Source organism: Calypte anna, chromosome 10 (assembly GCF_003957555.1).
Source record: "Calypte anna isolate BGI_N300 chromosome 10, bCalAnn1_v1.p, whole genome shotgun sequence".
NCBI classification, from domain to species: Eukaryota; Metazoa; Chordata; class Aves; order Apodiformes; family Trochilidae; genus Calypte; species Calypte anna.
Genome location: NC_044256.1, coordinates 18,152,500 through 18,170,071, shown reverse-complemented (window position 1 = coordinate 18,170,071; position 17,572 = coordinate 18,152,500). Strand labels below are relative to the sequence as shown.

The 17,572-nt window shown below is 43.8% G+C and overlaps 1 protein-coding gene across 5 annotated transcripts in view; it reads right to left on the bottom strand.

Moving 5' to 3' along the window:
- The window catches only part of MEF2A (myocyte enhancer factor 2A), an 82,081-nt gene extending 81,447 nt beyond the window's left edge, over positions 1–634 (bottom strand). For 2 of the 5 annotated variants that reach the window (XM_030457059.1, XM_030457056.1), the window contains exon 1: positions 220–579. The gene's annotated coding sequence lies outside the window, so the exon portion shown is untranslated. Of the gene's footprint in view, positions 1–219 lie in introns of all 5 variants that reach the window. The other 3 variants (XM_030457058.1, XM_030457057.1, XM_030457060.1) reach the window with 3 other exon arrangements.
- Between the last annotated feature and the right edge of the window lie 16,938 nt (positions 635–17,572).

The window sequence follows — 17,572 nt, the reverse complement described above, 5'->3', positions numbered from 1 at the left end:
CCTTCCTTCTCCCACATTTCCCTCACCTCGAGCCGCCCCCCCCACAACGGCTGCCCCCGCCCGTCACCCGCTGCCCCTGCCTCCGACCCTCCTCGTTCGCCTCCCTTCGCTCCTCGCCTCCGACTCTCGCCACCCGCCGGAGCCGACGTGACCAGGGAACGTTCCTCCACCCTCCCGCTCGCCCCCAAAACCGGGGACCCCCCTCGCTCGCTCACTCACCCGCCCGCGTCCCCTCTCTCGCCGCCGCTCCTGCCTCCTCCCCGCTGAGGCTCCTGAGGAGACACTGACACCGGCGCACGGATACCCGCTGGGCGCTATTTTTGGGAAACAAGGCCCAATCGGGGCCGGAACTACTTCTCCTGTCACACTCTCTCCTCAAGCAACGCAGCGCTCTCCCCTCAACTATATCCTTCCGCTCTTTTCTCCTGGCAACTCGGGCGTCGCTGAGGGAGCTCAGCCGAGCCAGGCGGGGCCGGCATGAGGGGGAACGGGTCGGGAAACACGAGGTGAAGCTACGTCCGGTGGCAGGGCTGGGAACAGCCCGGTTTGAACACCCAGCATCTCCGGATTACTTTGTTTTACCATGGGGAGCGGCCGGGTCTACATTCTTCACCGCCGACCCGATCCTGCGGCGCCGCGAGCCGATTGGACAGCGCGACGGAGCCAAGGGGCGGCAGCGCCAATCAGAGCGCCCGCTGACGGAGAGCAGTTGGTGGGCGGGGCGCCAGGAAACGTGGAAGCCTTGAGTGACGGGAAGCTTGCCCAATCAGAAAGCCGACGGGGGAAGCGCCAGCCAATCGGAGCCTAGCGTGCGAAGGGAACCCCTCAGCCTTGGCCCCCCCTTCCTTTCTCCCCAACCTTGGCGCTCGCGCATGCGCAAAGCGGCCCCGCCCCTCGCTCCGCACCCGCTGACGCACGCGCTCAGCCCCGCCCCCAGGCCTCCCCCCTGCGCCTGCGCCAACGTCACGGCCCCGAGGGGGGAGGGGGCGGGGCTGCGCGGAGCGGTTGCCCGGGGCAACGGCTGCGGCGGGGCCTGCGGGGAGGCCCGGGGCCTGCGGGTCCAGGGCTGCCTCCCCGATACCTCCGGTACCCGCCCTCCCTCTCCGGTCCAGCAGATCCCCTACCACACCCCGCCTGCCTCCTCAGAAGGAGGAAACCGTGGGGGAAGAGCCCCGCTTCTACCGTGCTGCCATTTCACCCACCGCCTGCCCCGCTCTCATCTCGCCAGCAAGGCAAAGCTTTGTGCTTGGCGTCCAAAACTGTGTCCTTGAATTAATTAATTAAAACAAGTCTCTCCCTTCACCCCTCTTGCGAGACCTGATCACTGGAGACAGCAGACCAACACTGGTTACAACCCCAGCTTCCCCCATCACCCTCACAGACCCCCCAACCACTTCCCCACCATCTCTATTACTTTTCAATTTTTTTCTCTTCCCATCAAAATTACCACTCTACAAAAAGCTGAGCTCTGTCTTTCAGCCTAAGGTCACAGTCCACCTTGGTTCCTCCTCCATCTGTCTCCACCTCACATTATCTTTTGTCAGAGTTCCCATTAATTCTGCTCTAAGTAGAAAAGACTACTGGAGAATACATAATAAAAGACATAAAATTGGCATCTTTATCCTTCACAGAAGGCAGCAGCTGAAGAATGACCCAAAAATAAAATTTTTATGATGAAAAGATACTTGCCAAAAATCATCTGAGCTCTACAGCTTCTCCAGATTTATCCTGTGAGATACCCACAGCCTGGGAGTGGAAGGATGGGAGCCATTTCAAAGCACTCAGTTACTGATGCAGAGAGCACATTTCTTCTTCAGGAGACAAGAATCAAAGATCACTTTGCTGGAAAGCAAAAATCAGAGAGTGATCTTTGTATTTAGAAAATTATATCAATAACTTAGTACAGAAAAGTAGCTCCACAAATGGTTGTAAAACAGGATGCAAGAAATGGTGAAACATCCAGCTCGCAGTGTGATAACCACATCATTGGGAGGAAAAAGGATCCTCCAGGGTTCTTCCCCAAAAATGTGTTTTTCCAAACATTTAGCTCACAGCTTACATAAATATTTGAAATTCAGGATTTGTAACATAAGGGTTTATTCAGGGTTTAGTGTATGGGCAGTAAATAAGTTGAACAACATCTGAAACATCCATTCAAAACAGAAGTGCAAGATCATGCACTTCTACAGATCTTGGAAGAAGATAGTAAGAGGTGTGAAAGACAAAGAAACAACAAAAATAGTATCACATTTCTAAGCTGATAGTTACTGACCTAAAATAATCAGGAAGGGATTTAAATACATAAAAGTTTTCTTACAATTCTCAACATGAGCAGTCCAAATGTCACTGATTTTTATACAAGTAAGGTTTATTCTCTTCTTCACTATATCATCCATATGTGTAAGGTCTATTAGTAGAATCTAATGATTAATTCCATGAAATCCTCTCATGACAAAAATATGCTGAGAAGATGTTAGATAAAATCCTGACTTTTTTATGTAAGTTATAAAAGTCAGTGGGAATCTTCAGTAAGACACCAAAGCAAGGCCTGACCAAGGACTTCCAAATATACTCGTTATTTTCAGTACATAATCATATTATTCAAAGCTGGCAAAAAAATAGAGCAGGAAGCCAGAGAGATTAATAATTGGCTCTAATTTGTCCTTTTCAGTGGCACTACAAGAATAAGCATAGCATGTGTTGCTCGAGGATTTCTATATATGCTTTGCAAACAATGGCTAAGGGGCACAGAGCAGAGTCTTTCCCACTGCAGTGCATTCCTCCCTCAATTGAAACACTGCCCTGTGTAACAATTGAGGAAAGGAAGTGCAAAATATGGCATCCAATTGAAATTACAGATGTTGTTTTCCATACACGATGATGGGCTGTGACATCTGCTTCTGCAGGCCCCTCTTGGGACTGCCTGATGAGAAAGAATGGGTGGCAGGGAGGTCACAGATGTTCTCACATGTCACAATAGCCTAAATGAAAAATACCACCCCTTGGGGTGATGTGAATAAAATCACAGAAGAATTAGCATATCAAAAATGCCTACAATCACTACATGACTTGATGACCACATTCTGCACCAGGTTTGATTTCCAGGAGAAGGCAAAAGGCACCTGGACAATCCCGAGCATGCCAGGCTGTAAGTGATTAAGAAAAATCCACACTGCAGAGAAAAAAAAAAATTATGATCTCTATGAGAGCACAGAGGCAGCAACATGACAAAGCCACAGAGAACATCACACTTGAGTGTCAATATGACAAGTGAAAAATTATCACAAGCATCTGCTAGGATGGCTCTTGAGATATAAGAGAACAACCACTGAATGCATTTCTGCCCATCTTATGTACAACTGAACACAACCACCTGAAATCTCTTCCCTTGGCCCACCAGCAAGACAATGTAGTTTTCATGATAACCAAGGAGAAATAAAACCAGAGAAATAGCAAATAAAAGGAAAACTACATAGAAAAGAGACACCAGTATTCTTAATTTTCACGAAATGGCCTCACAGTTCAATAGTCATCATCCAGCAGTTGTTATGGCAATAAAGCTTTCCCTTGAATCTCTGTGCCAGTGCATTTCCACCCACCCATTCTAGGTATTTTGGAGTTCACCAAAATCATATCACCACTAACTTTTAACTTACATTTTAGGACTTTCTTAGATAACAGCCTATTAATGTACCGTGGCTGTTTCTCAAACCTTCTTTCAAATGTTCCTTATATTCCAGAAATCTGCTTTTTCATCTTGTGTCCAGGAGAAAAATTCTTAGCTGCAAGCTTCTAAAGATGAACTTTATATCAAAACAAACTGCAGGACTTTTAAAATTATAGGTGAGAGGAGCAGGGGATGTTATGAAGCTTTTGCATAGTTGCCAAACAATTAAGTTATCCTTCATAGGGAAGGAGAGTCTAAGAACAAGCTTTTAAGAACAAGGTTTCTTAACATCCCAGGCCAGATTAATTCCTAACATTGTTTCTCTTACAATGGTGGAAATACTCTGTGAATGAAGAATTTGTAAAAGACTACTTATTGCAACAAACCCAAATTGTACTCACAGCTTTTCAGGATGGGAACTTGTAGGAGAAACAAAGGATAGGAATAGGGGGGACTCCCACCTAGGGAGCAGGAAACCAGAGAGGAGCAGATAATGGTTCCTTTCCCTTAACACTTTGGGTGACCAGGTTAACCCCCTCATGACCACTTCAGCACAGACTCAGACTTTGGCTCTCAGAAAGCTGGCTTGGAACAAACTCCCCCAACCTCCCTGCCTGGGGTTGGAAGGGTTGCTGTTACACTACTATTTGGCCCTGATGTCCCACTAAAGACAAACATAATCAAGTAAAGATTTCCGTATTTTTGTCAAGTCCAAATTGCCCGACAATGAGGGAATTAAATTCACTCAATCTATTTTATAAACTGCCCTCTGTAAACCACTAATATTTCCACATCGTTATATGGTACATTCAGTAATCTGATTGCCTTGGGAATATTTGTTTTTCCAGAACCTGTGGCCAAGGTACATAAGATTAGATCAGACACAGCTTGTCTAAGAATGCCGTAATGTGGGTGTACGGTGTATTTGCTAGTTTTGAGTTACAGGTAAAAGTTCTCTTTCAAACTTTTCCAGCCACGGGTTCAAACTAAGTTATCTGAAGTTGTCTCTTGCAGCATTTGGCACTTTTTGTTTTGCTTTGCTCTTGGACTTCAAATGCTGGAGGATCAACACGGGAAATATTTGTACTGCATACCTCACTGGCTGCACAACTGATCCATTCCTCAGCAAAACTTGTGATATTTTAGAAGTCCTCACAAAGACAGAACACAAGTCACTCTGGGATTCGAGCTCTTCTGCTGGGATTTTCTCACCATTCTGCATGTTAACATGAACCAACAGCTGGGTTTAAGAGATCTGATATAAATAGTAACATCATGCTGCGAGCAAGCTTCTTGGAAAGTAAAGAAAATCCATTATTTAATGCACTCTGACATTTGCCTTTCCTCCCTTTATTCCTAAGCTGCATTTCTGTAAACACCCATAATGACAAAGGCAAAGAAGTTGACTTCTTCACGTAGACATAGCAAGTGCTGCCTTGAGCCCAGGAGATGATATCCAGAAGAGCTTACCTCTCCTTGGCCAGACAGCTGGCAAATTCTGCACAGTAGGAAAAGAAGTCAGAGCCTGGATGGAAATTCCTGCTTCCAAGAACATTCAAGATTGCAGCCTCTGGTATTTTATTTTCATGGTTGCTCTATGTTGCTTCAAAAACTTCCTGCTTTTGCCATATCTTTCCATTCATTAAAAATGCAGCTTGCAATTAAATATTCTGACATAACATAGCTGAGATTTTTTGGCAGCAGCCTTAACCAGAGGTTTTCAGAGTTTCCTGCAGACGGCTTGAAGTTTTCATATCCTCATGAATGCTTGCCACCTTCTTTTAATAACTTGAAAAAATAAGCCTCTCTTAGGAACTTCATTGTTTCTGTATTTCCCCAGCAAACATTTACTGCTTTTAGAAATGTGTCATGCACATGTATATTTATAGAGAGAGCAAAGTGTACATATGCACGGTATAGTTTGACATCTTATAGAGAACACACAGACTGCTTAGCAGAAAAATAGTTATGTTCAATATTTTTGTTATTAAAATGTACTTCTCCTTCTGCATGGTATTGTATTATTTCACTCCTCTACAAAACCAATCGTATTTCCTACATTATTCAAAAACTGCAGAACTTCATCTGTTAATAATTCTGTAGCTTTGTACATATTATGACTGTCATCTCTCACAACACTAAACTATTTTTCCTGGTTTTATGCAAGAAAGTACTTCTTAAGATGGTTCTTGTCCTTTTTCCAATGTGCTAGAAATCACTTAAAAGGATTTTAAAGTTATCTGCATTTTTAAGGTGTTGAATACATTTGGAGATCTGTTCAAACACTGCCTGCCATTATCTCTAATACAGAGCTGAAATTTATTTTAAAGGGGGTCTTTTTTTTAATGTTCAAACTGGCCTTAAAAGTCTTTTTTCTTTTACCATTACCTGGAAAATAAATTCTTAAAGGTATATTATCAATTTAAGAACTATGCTTTATTCTGGAACATTCTCCAAGAGATTAAAGAGAAAATGTCTCCTTTTTTTCCTCTAAGTTTAATTTCTATATTTGACAGCAGCATGTGTGGTCAGTATCCCATGCTGGGAGGAAACAAAAGGGACAGAAATAGATATAGAAGACTTTAATACCTGAAAAGTCTTTGAACTACTTTTTAAAGTAGATTTGAAGTTGATGGGGCCTCTTCAAGTGACAAAAGACTTGTGGACCTCTTAAAAAACAGGTAAGTTGCTCCCAATTTGTGCAGAGCACTCTCAGCTCCCACTGTAATCAGCAAGCACTGCTCTTAAAATGTAACTTTAAGCTTACATATATTTTCCCTGCATTTTATCTGCTTCACTGTAAACTCCACTGACCAAACTGCACATTTTCTTGCCCTGGTCATATAAGCTTCACAGACAGAGCCCAAAATGCCTCTGCATGACCTGTTATAACATACAAGGCATGACAAAGACACTTGTAAGGAATGAAAATATGAATGAATTTTTACTTCTTACACTCGGCTGGTTTACAAGGTGCATTTTGGGTCTTTTAAAACGGTGCCCAGATTTCTCAGAACAAATACATCCTTGATGTATTTCCCCTCGATTTCTTCAGAGAAACACCCAGGATGATTGGGTTGTGTCCCACAGGATAAATTGCAGGCATCAGCAAACCCTATAAAGGTAAAAACACCACTGATCCTCTGTTGGAGGTTTGTTTCAGCATGGAAAACAAGCCTTAAAAAATTAACCAGAGCAGCAGTGTGGACGAACTGGTACACATTTCCAAGTTCTCTATCTGAACAGGCATTTGCTAAGGGGTTTCTGGTTTTCTTGGCTGTGATTTAAGATTATTGCATACTTTCTCAACCCTTTACTAAAAATATGCTCCGTTATAACCATGAAATGCGGCAGCACATTTGTTGCAGTCTCTGAGGATGGTTTCTTATCTGTCAAACAGTTTAGAAGACAAACTGGCACTGAGACAGCTCACCTGTTTCCTATGGTTACTTGATTATAAACTCCATCACAGGCCTTGCTGTTTCATCTAGGACAAGTGTTTTGAGATAGAGCTCAGGTGTACATGTAAACAGGTCACCTTGTGCTAAAATGCCATTTCATTTTCAAGCCAAGCCAGCTGGCTTTGGACAGAAAGTTCTTTTCTACTTGCGTGGGCAAACTTTATCGCCTTCCCATCTTTTTTTTTCTCTTGCTGTCACATTACTGCAGAGGTGGTGGTGGCTGATAGCAGAGTGAGGAACAGTGTTCAAAATGTGTCCATGTTATCCGAGATAATAATGCCTGCTCCTCCAGCCATGTGTTGAATCAGTTCAAATATCTTGCATTAGATGGAAGCAGAGAAAGATTACCTGAGATTGAGTTGAAGGAATTGAATAAATAGGAAAAACATCCAAAGTTGTTGTGTTTGATCCTGTGTTTACTTGGCCCCGGTCATAGCTTGAAATGGACCAGATTGATCCTGGGTTTGGAACTTTTGTATCTCTTGGTTCCATTTAGCAAATCCTGTTGTATCCCTGGTTGAAAGGAAGCAAATTTCTTCTTAGCTCTCCCACAGGGTGGAGTCAGAAAACTAGTGTTACTTGGGAGGAAAACTTAAACTTTGGGATTCTTGGATTTATTTATTGTTGGTCTTGGGGTTTGTGTTTCCAGTTTTGGTTTGGTTTTGCTTTTGTTTTCTAAGAAAGATACAAGTTCATCTTTAAATTAGCCTCTAAAATAGTCTTCAGATAATTCAAAGAGTTGAGCAAGAAAACTGCACCACCTAAGCAAAGAGTAAATATGCAATAGCAATGGTTCAACTAGTGGAGAAGTGGTTTGAATTGGTTTTATTACACCTTAGCCAAGCTGAACCATTCCCAACTAGGTTAAAACTGTTACTGCATTGGAAGCCAGACTGAATTCACCATGCCTTAGCTTCACCTATCCCCTGGGGAAAAGAGGAGGAAGCTACCTCCAATCACCTCACATTTCATGCAGGTATGCAGAGGGAAAAAGCTAACACATAAAGACCTGTTATCCCCAAGCTAATTTGTCCACGTGTCCATACCCCCAGTTACACTTGTTTATATAACACCAGTTTAAAAATGATACTTTCAGGGTCTGAATACATGAATGAGTGATCTCCTGCACGTCCTGACACGCTTGACAACTTACCACACATCAGCTGAGCCGCAGTAATTGACCATGTGTGTTTGTTTGTAGCCCGTGGCCACCTCGGGTGGAAGAAACCAGTTCAGACTTGGATTTTTCTTGGCCCTGGGGTTAGGCTGACACATGGAACCTCATGGTGGCTGCAGGCTAAAGAGCGGCACGCTGCAGTCACCCTGCTCCTGCTCCTGCTGAGTGGGAACTTGCTAAGTTGCTGGAACTGGACAGCATGCCTGAGCTGTTGGTTAAAATGGGATAATTGAGAGCATAAATCAGGTGTTAGTTCAGTTCAGTGCAAGTCAATTAGGAATGGATTTAAGGTAAATTGACACAAATCACTCTTTAGTCCAGAATAAAAGTGGCTAGCCAGCACTAGCTTAACTAAATCCAATACAGATTAATCTAACAGAAATGGAAAGATTTTCAGCTAGACATAAAACCCCCAAAATCTTATGTGCATCGCCTAGGGCATGTACATTCAGTTCAAGCAACAAATACAACTGGACACATAAACAAAGAAAGTGAGCCAAATTCACAGCTACCTCTGCAGACAACAGAGGGAGAGGGACAGAGGGAACTGTGAAAGCAGCAATGCCTTCTCTGGCTCTCCTAGCAGACTGGGTACCTGGTGTGATTTCCAGTTGTAAACTGCTGAAGGTAAGAATGGGTATGCTTCAGTGTCTCAGAAAGGTGCACTCTGCCACCATTTAATAACAAATATGCAACAATGCTAACATGATCCTGGTAAAAGTCAGTTGTGAAAAAACGTGGAACAGCTGAGTTTGTTTTAATGCTTTCAGCTTGCTGAGAAGTATTAAGGGTCAGAAGATGATCTCAGTACTGAAAAGTAAATCTAGGTTTTGTAAATTTCAATAAATGAAGTTTTTTGTAATTCAATCTAGCAGAATAATCCCTAATGAATAAAAAACAAATAAGGCTTGATTTTCTCAGATGGCTTCACTCTTCATCCCTAGAAACTGTTACTGAAATTAGGGAAGCATAGTTGGGATTAGTCATACAGGGACAATTTTTTAAATCTTTTACCAATGGGAGATGGACTTCAATGAAGGAATTTGTCCCCCTAGTTCCCATTTCCTGGCTTAGTTATCTCTTCTAAGAAATTCTTTCATGGAGAATGTCCGTGGGAAACTACTCCAAATTCTTTGTGTTGTATGAGATTTTTAGAAGACTCTTATGGAGCAGCATCCCACTAGGGAGGAGGCAAGATGAATACACACAATAAAATTACAGTTTTCTGCCTACAACATACTACATAGTCCTAGCAGCAAGCCATGCTTCCAATTTATTCCTACGTGGCTGCTGAGAATCAGTAAGGAGTCTTCCTGCAGCCTGTGGGAAGAAATGCAGCCTTTTCTCATGGTAGTTACTTTGCTTATCCATCCAAGGTAAAGACATCTCATCCTCCATGATGTGGGGCTTGTCCTGTAAGAGCCCCTTGCCACAGCACTCATTTTGTTCATTGTTTTTTTTTTTTCCACCCCTCCTCACTCCAAACAGCGCTGTGTGCACACTGCACAGTTGCAGCAGACCACACATTCTGAACACAAGAAAGAAAAAAAAAATAAAAAGGATATTAACTATCAGGATAATTGAGTGTTGGAAAGAAAGTTGCCTTCAGCACTTTGTCCAGATTAAAATCTCAATCAGTACCATTATCTGAGAAGTATCTGCAGTGACACGTGCATGCTATGCATCTCCCTCAGCAATCTGGCTGACAGCGTTTGCAGAAGCTTTAGCAATTTCTTGAAGAAAGATGCAAGTTCATCTTTACATTAGACTCTAAAATGGTCCTCAAACTTCTCTATAGAGACCCTTACAAGTCTTCCATTTATTGAAAAGCTAAATCCCTGGTCTATGTGGAACAGAAACTTCTAAAGCAGCAGATTGAAGTACTCCATGTAAATTGAGCAATTCCTGTTAGCACATGTCGGCTAAACCAGAGCTGCCAATCAGCCAAGCTGCTGCTCTGTGACAACAAACATCTGAGGTACTGGAGCTTGAAGTTAATCGAAGTTATTTATTTTACCATGCAGAACTAAGCCATCAGCCACTGCTCCCACAGACATGGTTTTCATCTTCCCCTCAACCAGGGTATCTGTGCTTTCTTCAGAAGAAAATAAATGTTACGTACTTAGCCTTAATATTAACCTTGAAAATTCAGCTATTACAGTTGAGGTTTATTCTGCCTCTAGTACCAAATTATGCATGCAAGCATTATCTGAGGAGCACTGAAAGAAGAAAACCTAAACCACAGCTATTGTTAATTCAAGACCAAGCACTTTTGTTTGTATCAACACGAAGTAACCACGACCACAAGAACTGTAGCTAATACTGTTTTCCTCTCATCATGTTAGTAATCTGAAAGGTTCCTTCAGAGAATTATTATTTAAGGAGTGCTTCAATGGAAGATGAACTAGACCAAGAGCCAAAACCAAGGGAACTAGCAATAGCAAGTAAACCCCAGCACCACCAGTTATTCTCTTTTTCTCTAGTGCATGTTTTTGTTCCTCTATCGTGAAAGGTGAAATTATTGTTCAGGTACCACTGCTGTAAAACTGGACCAGTTCCACTGACTGTTGACAGCCACTGCCTCTATATGCCCTGGGGATTCATCCTATGCTTCATGCTCTATGTGACTCCTTCTAAACAATGTATAGCTGATCTCTTTCTTCATGCCAGCTTGTTCGTGAGCCATGCGGTGGTGTAATGCTTCCAACTTCCTTCTGTGTCCTGAAAATTTTGGCTCAAGTCTTGCTTGTTTGCCATGAGAAGGTTCCAAAATAAGAAACACATTCATTCCTGCTCCTTTCTCTTCACATGGTTACATTTAGCTTTTCTTTTAGTGCTTTCCTCTCATCACAAAGCTGGGACTATAGGCAGTTTCACTGCTTATGGAAAATATAATTTATGTACTGTCCCAAAGATTTGCTCGTATTGGAGCTTTCCTCGACCAATCTGACTTTATAGCCCATAGCTTTAGCTTCAACTGATGATTCCCTTTTTTCCCCTCACTGTTTTGGTTCCTTAGTTTTAGCACTGCTGACACAAACAGTGCATCTCAAAAGGCATCTTTCCTCTGGGCTCTGTTGACTCGTTAATGTGGTTAAGTGTCATCTGAAGGCCTGGGTGACAGCTCTCTTTGCTTGAAATTGTGACATTCCCATATATGATTTATTGTATCTGAAGGAAAGCACAGTTACATCTGCAGGAAAGTGAAGAGGAGGCATGGGAAAAGGGGAGTTGGAATTGTGGCTGTGAAGGGGACTGGAGAACTTGACATTTAGGTTCCTGCACAAGATGTAATTTCCAGCTGAATAGCTCAGGCACTCACACAGCTTCACTTTGGCCCCAGCTGTGCATTAAGTGCAACCAACATCTCTCTTAAAACCTGCTCACAGCAACCTGACTTGATGTGACTGTTTTGTTTTCAGTAAAAGGCAGAGAAAAAAGTTGCTTTAGTAAAGGAGCTGATAGCCTGCATGAACTGGATTGGAATATTCCATCCAGGTTGCTCAGAAGTGAACCGATGTAGCTGGGAAAATGGCAGATGAATCTGACAGATTGCAAATAAAGTTTTACTGGAAACAAGAGACACCAAGTCCATGAGTGTGTAGTTTCTGGTACTGAATTATTGGTACAATCCCAGTTTTTCACAATGAATCACATTTTCCTCCATTCAGGATTAATCAAGATATCATTTAGATGTAGTCTCAGACAATAAGCACCATGATATGGATGTCAGACTATTTTAGGTCAGAATGTCTTCTATTTTTAGCTTATCTATTCCATTATAGGACTAATGCCTCAGATTCAGAAAAGATAAGTGTCAGAAGATATGAGCAAAATCCTGACCACATGGAGGATCAGTGAGAGTTGTGCTGTTGACCTAACAGGGCCAGGATTTCACCTGATGGGTCCATTTTAATTAAAGCTTCTTCCTGTTCAAATTGTGGCTTTATCCTCAGTGACTGAGACAGATACTCAAATTCCTGCTTTTAAAATGCTTTAAATGTTCCAGAAATGTTGCAGATGGGGAAACATAAGAGCTGGAGAGGAGGGCTATGTGTTTTGAGTGAAAGGAAAAAAGATGTCCCTGATTCACTGCACCATGGTGCATGCTGCCTAGTACACAGTATTCTACATTCTTAGTTGGTGTTATAGATCCTCAGTATCCTCAATTCCAAGATAAGCAAGACTGAATTTTGTGTATGTACTTAAGAGATCAACATACCTGGTTTCTTATATTATCCAGGGCATGGGCATGTAGAGGTACTTAGACCATGCTTCCTTTGTTAACATTAACCAGTAACACATGGTGACATTTCTTAGGTGAAACAGTCTTCAAAATTAAGACAAGATAAAATTTTAGGAATAAGAACCCCACAAAGATATCCATGCAAAAGGGAGACAGCCTTTCTTCTTAGTTAAAGAGTTGGACTGCACAAGCAGACTACATGTGCACGCTCATATTCATGGCTCAGAATTCAATGAGGACAACCAGATGTCACATTATTCAGCTCCTGCAGAAATCCACAGAACCAGTGAAGACTCCAAACCCTTTGCTGCCCAGAACGAGTCTCTGCCATCCAAAACAGAAGAGAAACTCTGGGTAAGCCTACACCAGGGATAGCCAACTGGAGGCCCCCAGAATTTGGACCAAGCCCACAAAAGCAGTTTTCTTTGGCCACTGAGGAGCTGGCTGGCTCTGAGGCCAACCATGTGGTGTTGCTCTTTGTGCTTGGGGCAGGATGCACAGTAAGTTGTGTCTGCCCCATCTCCATGGGCTCAGCTAACTTGCCCTAAGCAATAATAAAAATGGCTTTGCAAATCCTCTGCAAGTTGACTGTCCTTGCCTACATGCTTTCCTGCATGCAGATGAAACCTTTCTTTACTTATGGTCTGAGCTGGCCAGAGCCCTGAGCCCAAGCTAATATCCTGCCTCTCAGCAGGCCACAGCAATGTGGGCATGTAGCACATTAGCTGCAGCTACATGGCTTCTGGTTCTCTTGGAGAGCAGCCAGAGTAAGCTCCTATCTGCCTTCAAAAGACCCTGTAGACATTGCTTATGTAGCTGGTAGTCAGAAGACCTATGACAGGAGTGGAAAAATACTGCTCCTGCAAAGTGGAAAGCAGGAGCAGAGCTTGTGCTATACAATCTCTTGGTGCCTTTTCCAGCTCCTGGAGATCTCCACTTCTGAGCAAGGTTGCAGAGTCTGACTTGCTAGGCCCAGAAGTCATCAAGTTCTGCCTTTGCCAGTGTATGCCAAACACACAAATGCCCACGCAGAGGATCACAATGTACCTGCCTACTTGAGATTCAGTCATTCTCAAAACCCTGCCTAATTTCTCCTATTAAGTTTCCTAATCTCCAGGCTATCATTCCTTTTTAAACTGCCCCGTTGATTTAGTAGCATCTTTAAAAAGAGCATTAAAATTATCCCCGCTCTGCAGCACTGCTCTGGTTCATTAATTACTTCACGTTACCCACATAAAACTTGGAAAAACTAGAGAAAATTGCAGCTCTGACTTGCAATAGCTATCACATTCTCTGATCCCAGAGTCAGGGACTGGCTGTACTCTGCAGTTCCAGCCCCTGCCCTCAACGCTGGCTGCACAAATACACTCAGAGCCATCCCCTGCTTTGAAAATAATTACACCACCACATTGTGTATTAGGGCTCTTTACACTTGGCTCATAACAAATCTCTTTCAAGATGTAACAATCTGAGTGCAAATCAGCTCTCAGGGTAATTTTGGATTCTTTTTAGACATTTTCTTTCGTCCTTTCTCAGAGGAGGAAGAAACCACGTGGCCCTCTGGTCCCTTTCCTCAGCCATGCAGTATTACTCATCTCTGTAATAAAAAAAATAATTTTCTTTTAGAAATCTATGGATCCTGCAGACTAAGTGATGGCCTTCCTGATCTATTAAGATGTCAAGAGCTGGACAGGAGATAACAAGCATCAGAACCACACTCCCCATTGATTGCACTCTGCTTCAATCCACAGCAGAGGTGGGTGGCACCTGTCCAAGCTGGCATGCTATGAAATCTGGCCCCAAGGAGTTTCCCAGTTGGGAGCAGCAGTGCTGAGAGCACCTCTTCCCTGGGACATCTCACTCTCTCAAACCGGGGAGCTTGCAGAGTAAAGCTGAGTATCAATTGCCTATTCCTCAGGCTTAGCAGAAAGGGAACAGCAGAGTGATCATCTCCCCTGTGAGTCAGTGCTGCTTGCTGGAGGATGCATGACTCATGGCTGCCTCCCTCCCCCACCTCTCTGCCTCTCCTCCAGCCCCTCCTGTTCCCATCCCACCTTTACAAAATCGATCCTTATTCCTTAGTCCTTCCCACTGTTGCCTTCCTTCCTATAATACGCTCGGAGACAGGGAAAACTTCACAGGACTCCCATTTTGCTATTAGAAAATACTCATTTTCATCACTCAGGTATAGGTCTTCCAGCCCCCCTGGACACACACACAAGCTGTGCAGCCACAAACCCAAGTGACTTTCCAATGAGACCAATTAGAAACAGCAATTCTCTGCTCCAAAACATTCACTCTGGGCCACAGGGAACATCTCAGTGTTCTCCAGCCCCCTTCTCCCCACCCTGCTGTTACCATTTCTCAGGGGTATATCTGTTACAAACCCACTCCAGTAAATTGTTATGAACACAGATTAAGGAGAAGCAGTAACTGCTGATTGAACTAGGAGAAGAATCAATGAGCCAGTGTTAGAAACCAAGGAACAGAGTACTTTCCCCCCCCATCAGTTCCAGTGCAGTGCTGCTCACTTTTTGCTTCCTGACTTTTACAGGGGCCTGGTTATTCACACCTTACCCCACTGGGCTAATTTTCTTTACAAAAACAAAGAACTGGCTGCTTGGGATCACTCAGGGAAGCAGTCAGGAAACAAAAAAGCACTTGGATTTCATGCCATAGGAAGGACAATCAACTGCAATGCAGAAATGGTGACAGGAGAAGACAGTGGCCTTTCCACAGGGAAGAAAGTAGGGCTCTTTTTTTTTTACCTTTGGGAACCTGCAGAAAATAACAGGATACAATTTTTGGAAACACAAGCTCATGAATTAGTGCTGGGTGCCAGATTTGCAACACAAACTTGCTGATCCCAGACTCCAAAACCCAAGCCAGGGCTATGGCCAGCAGCAAGAGCTGTTCCCATCGTTTGGGTGGAGTGGTCAGAAGAGCCCTAGCCCCTGCATGGTGGGGTCTTTACTGGCTGTGATTATCTGGAAAGAGACCCAGCCAGAATTCAAGCTCTGCCTGGGTCTCTAGGTGTGACTGCCAAGCAGGCAGTAAATGCAACATCTGCTCAGCAAGGAAGGTGATCTCCCCACAGGGAGGGACTTGCCCTGCCTCAGCCCACGCTGTGTTTTCCGAGGAAAAGAGGCAGCTCAGCATCCAGTGCTCTTCAGAACAAAATGTCTTTTGCTGGCAAAATCACACGCTGCCATCAAGAGTAAAACTAGCCATTAGCCAGCCAGGCCATGTTTCTCTAGAAGGTCATTAGAAAACAGCGAAAAACCAAAACCACAGCGTGTTTTGGGTGAGTTTGCAGTGAGGTTTTTGTGACTGCCGGAGCTGTGCTGCTCATGGCAGTTCCAGTGCCACCCCCAACACAGACCCTGTTGGTGGGGGACCCATCAGAGGAGAAAAGCCACAAGATCAGCTCATCCAAGCCCAAAGATGGGCAGTGGTTACAAGGAGAGGGCACGGCCAAAGCATCTGGTGGGTAGAGTGATTCAGAGAAAATGCCTCAGCTTTTTAAAACTGTCCCTGCCCGATGAAAATGCCAGACTGGGAGCAACTCTGCTCCAGTTTCTCCTGCAATGAACTCTTCTGCCTGGAGCTGATTGGGATGAGCTCCTTACAGGGCATCCTGCATGACATATCTTTGCCCCAGCCTGAGTGAGCAGAGGGCATTCCTTGGGGCAGTCCCTGCCTCTCCCTCGATCCCCTGCACCACCACACACACGGAATAAAGCAGGGTATAAATAACAGCTCTGTCTCCCTCCTGCCCTAAAATGCAAGCAATTTAAACCAGAAGTCTTTCTGAGGAGGAAGAGCAGAAAGCCAGTGCTTTGAAGCCACTTTCTTCTCACTTGTTAACATTAAGCCCAGCCTTCTGCTCATAAATAATGCATATGGCCTCTTTTTCCTCAATTACACAGCAGTGTCAGATTCCACACTCTGCCTTCCCAGAGTCACTTTCTGTCTCTTCTGGAGACAGCAAGGCCCACTTGGATGTCTGCAACAGCCACAGAATCATTAGACTTGAAGAGGATCCTCTCCATATATCAGTTAAAAAATACACACCTTTGCCTTGGAATTCCGGGAATTATCCTTTGGTGGACTAACGTCCCAGCTGGCAGTATCTTTACAGTAAATAGGTTTTGCCTTATCACAGCACTAGTGGCACAGATTCTAAAGACACTCCAGGATGCAAAGATGAGATGAGTAAGAGGGTCACTGCATTGCTCCTGAGCTGGAGTACACACAGCTGAGAATTAAGACAATTCTCCCACGAGCCTAGCAGGAAGACAGAAAAATCATAGGGGATTCAGTTTGTTAGGTGAGCCAAAGATATGAAAACAAAAGAAAACAACCCCTCTTCCTCTTTTGCCCACCATCTTTTTTTATTAATCTCACTGAGATGAGAAGCCAAGACTTCTGTCTTGTTATCAACAGCTTGCTGTCTATAGATACTGACTCATTCCAGAGAGGCTGCTTGCTTTTATGCCTTAAACTAGGCTGCCAGAAAATGTTAGACTGAAGTATTGCATGCTATAGATTGACAACACTTAAAACCTAGATGGTCAAGCTACTGATATAATTTCCATACTCATTAACCATGACATCTCCAGTTCTTCCCCACAGCATTCTGTCAGATTCAGCCAGACCAAGAACCTGTCTTAGCTGCCAGAAATCATTTCTTTACTCCTCCATGGACTGGCATCGCCTGAACGTACTTTTACCCCTCAAAGCAGAAGTTTAAAGCAATCTCTCTCCCATTTCCCAGCTGTGCATCCTGCCTTCCCTGCACACACACACACAGTCTATTAGCTGTCCACAGCTCTGCCCATCTAGCTGGCAAGCTGCCTGTTCACAAGCTGCTCCAGCAATTGCCCTTGAGCATAAGCCAGTGCCAAGTCCCCTCTCAGGAGTTCATGCTCCATGCTAGCACTAACACGATCATACTGGATGGCTTCACCCCACACACTGCTGACAACAACTGCTTACAGACCCCAGGTTTGCTGATGGCA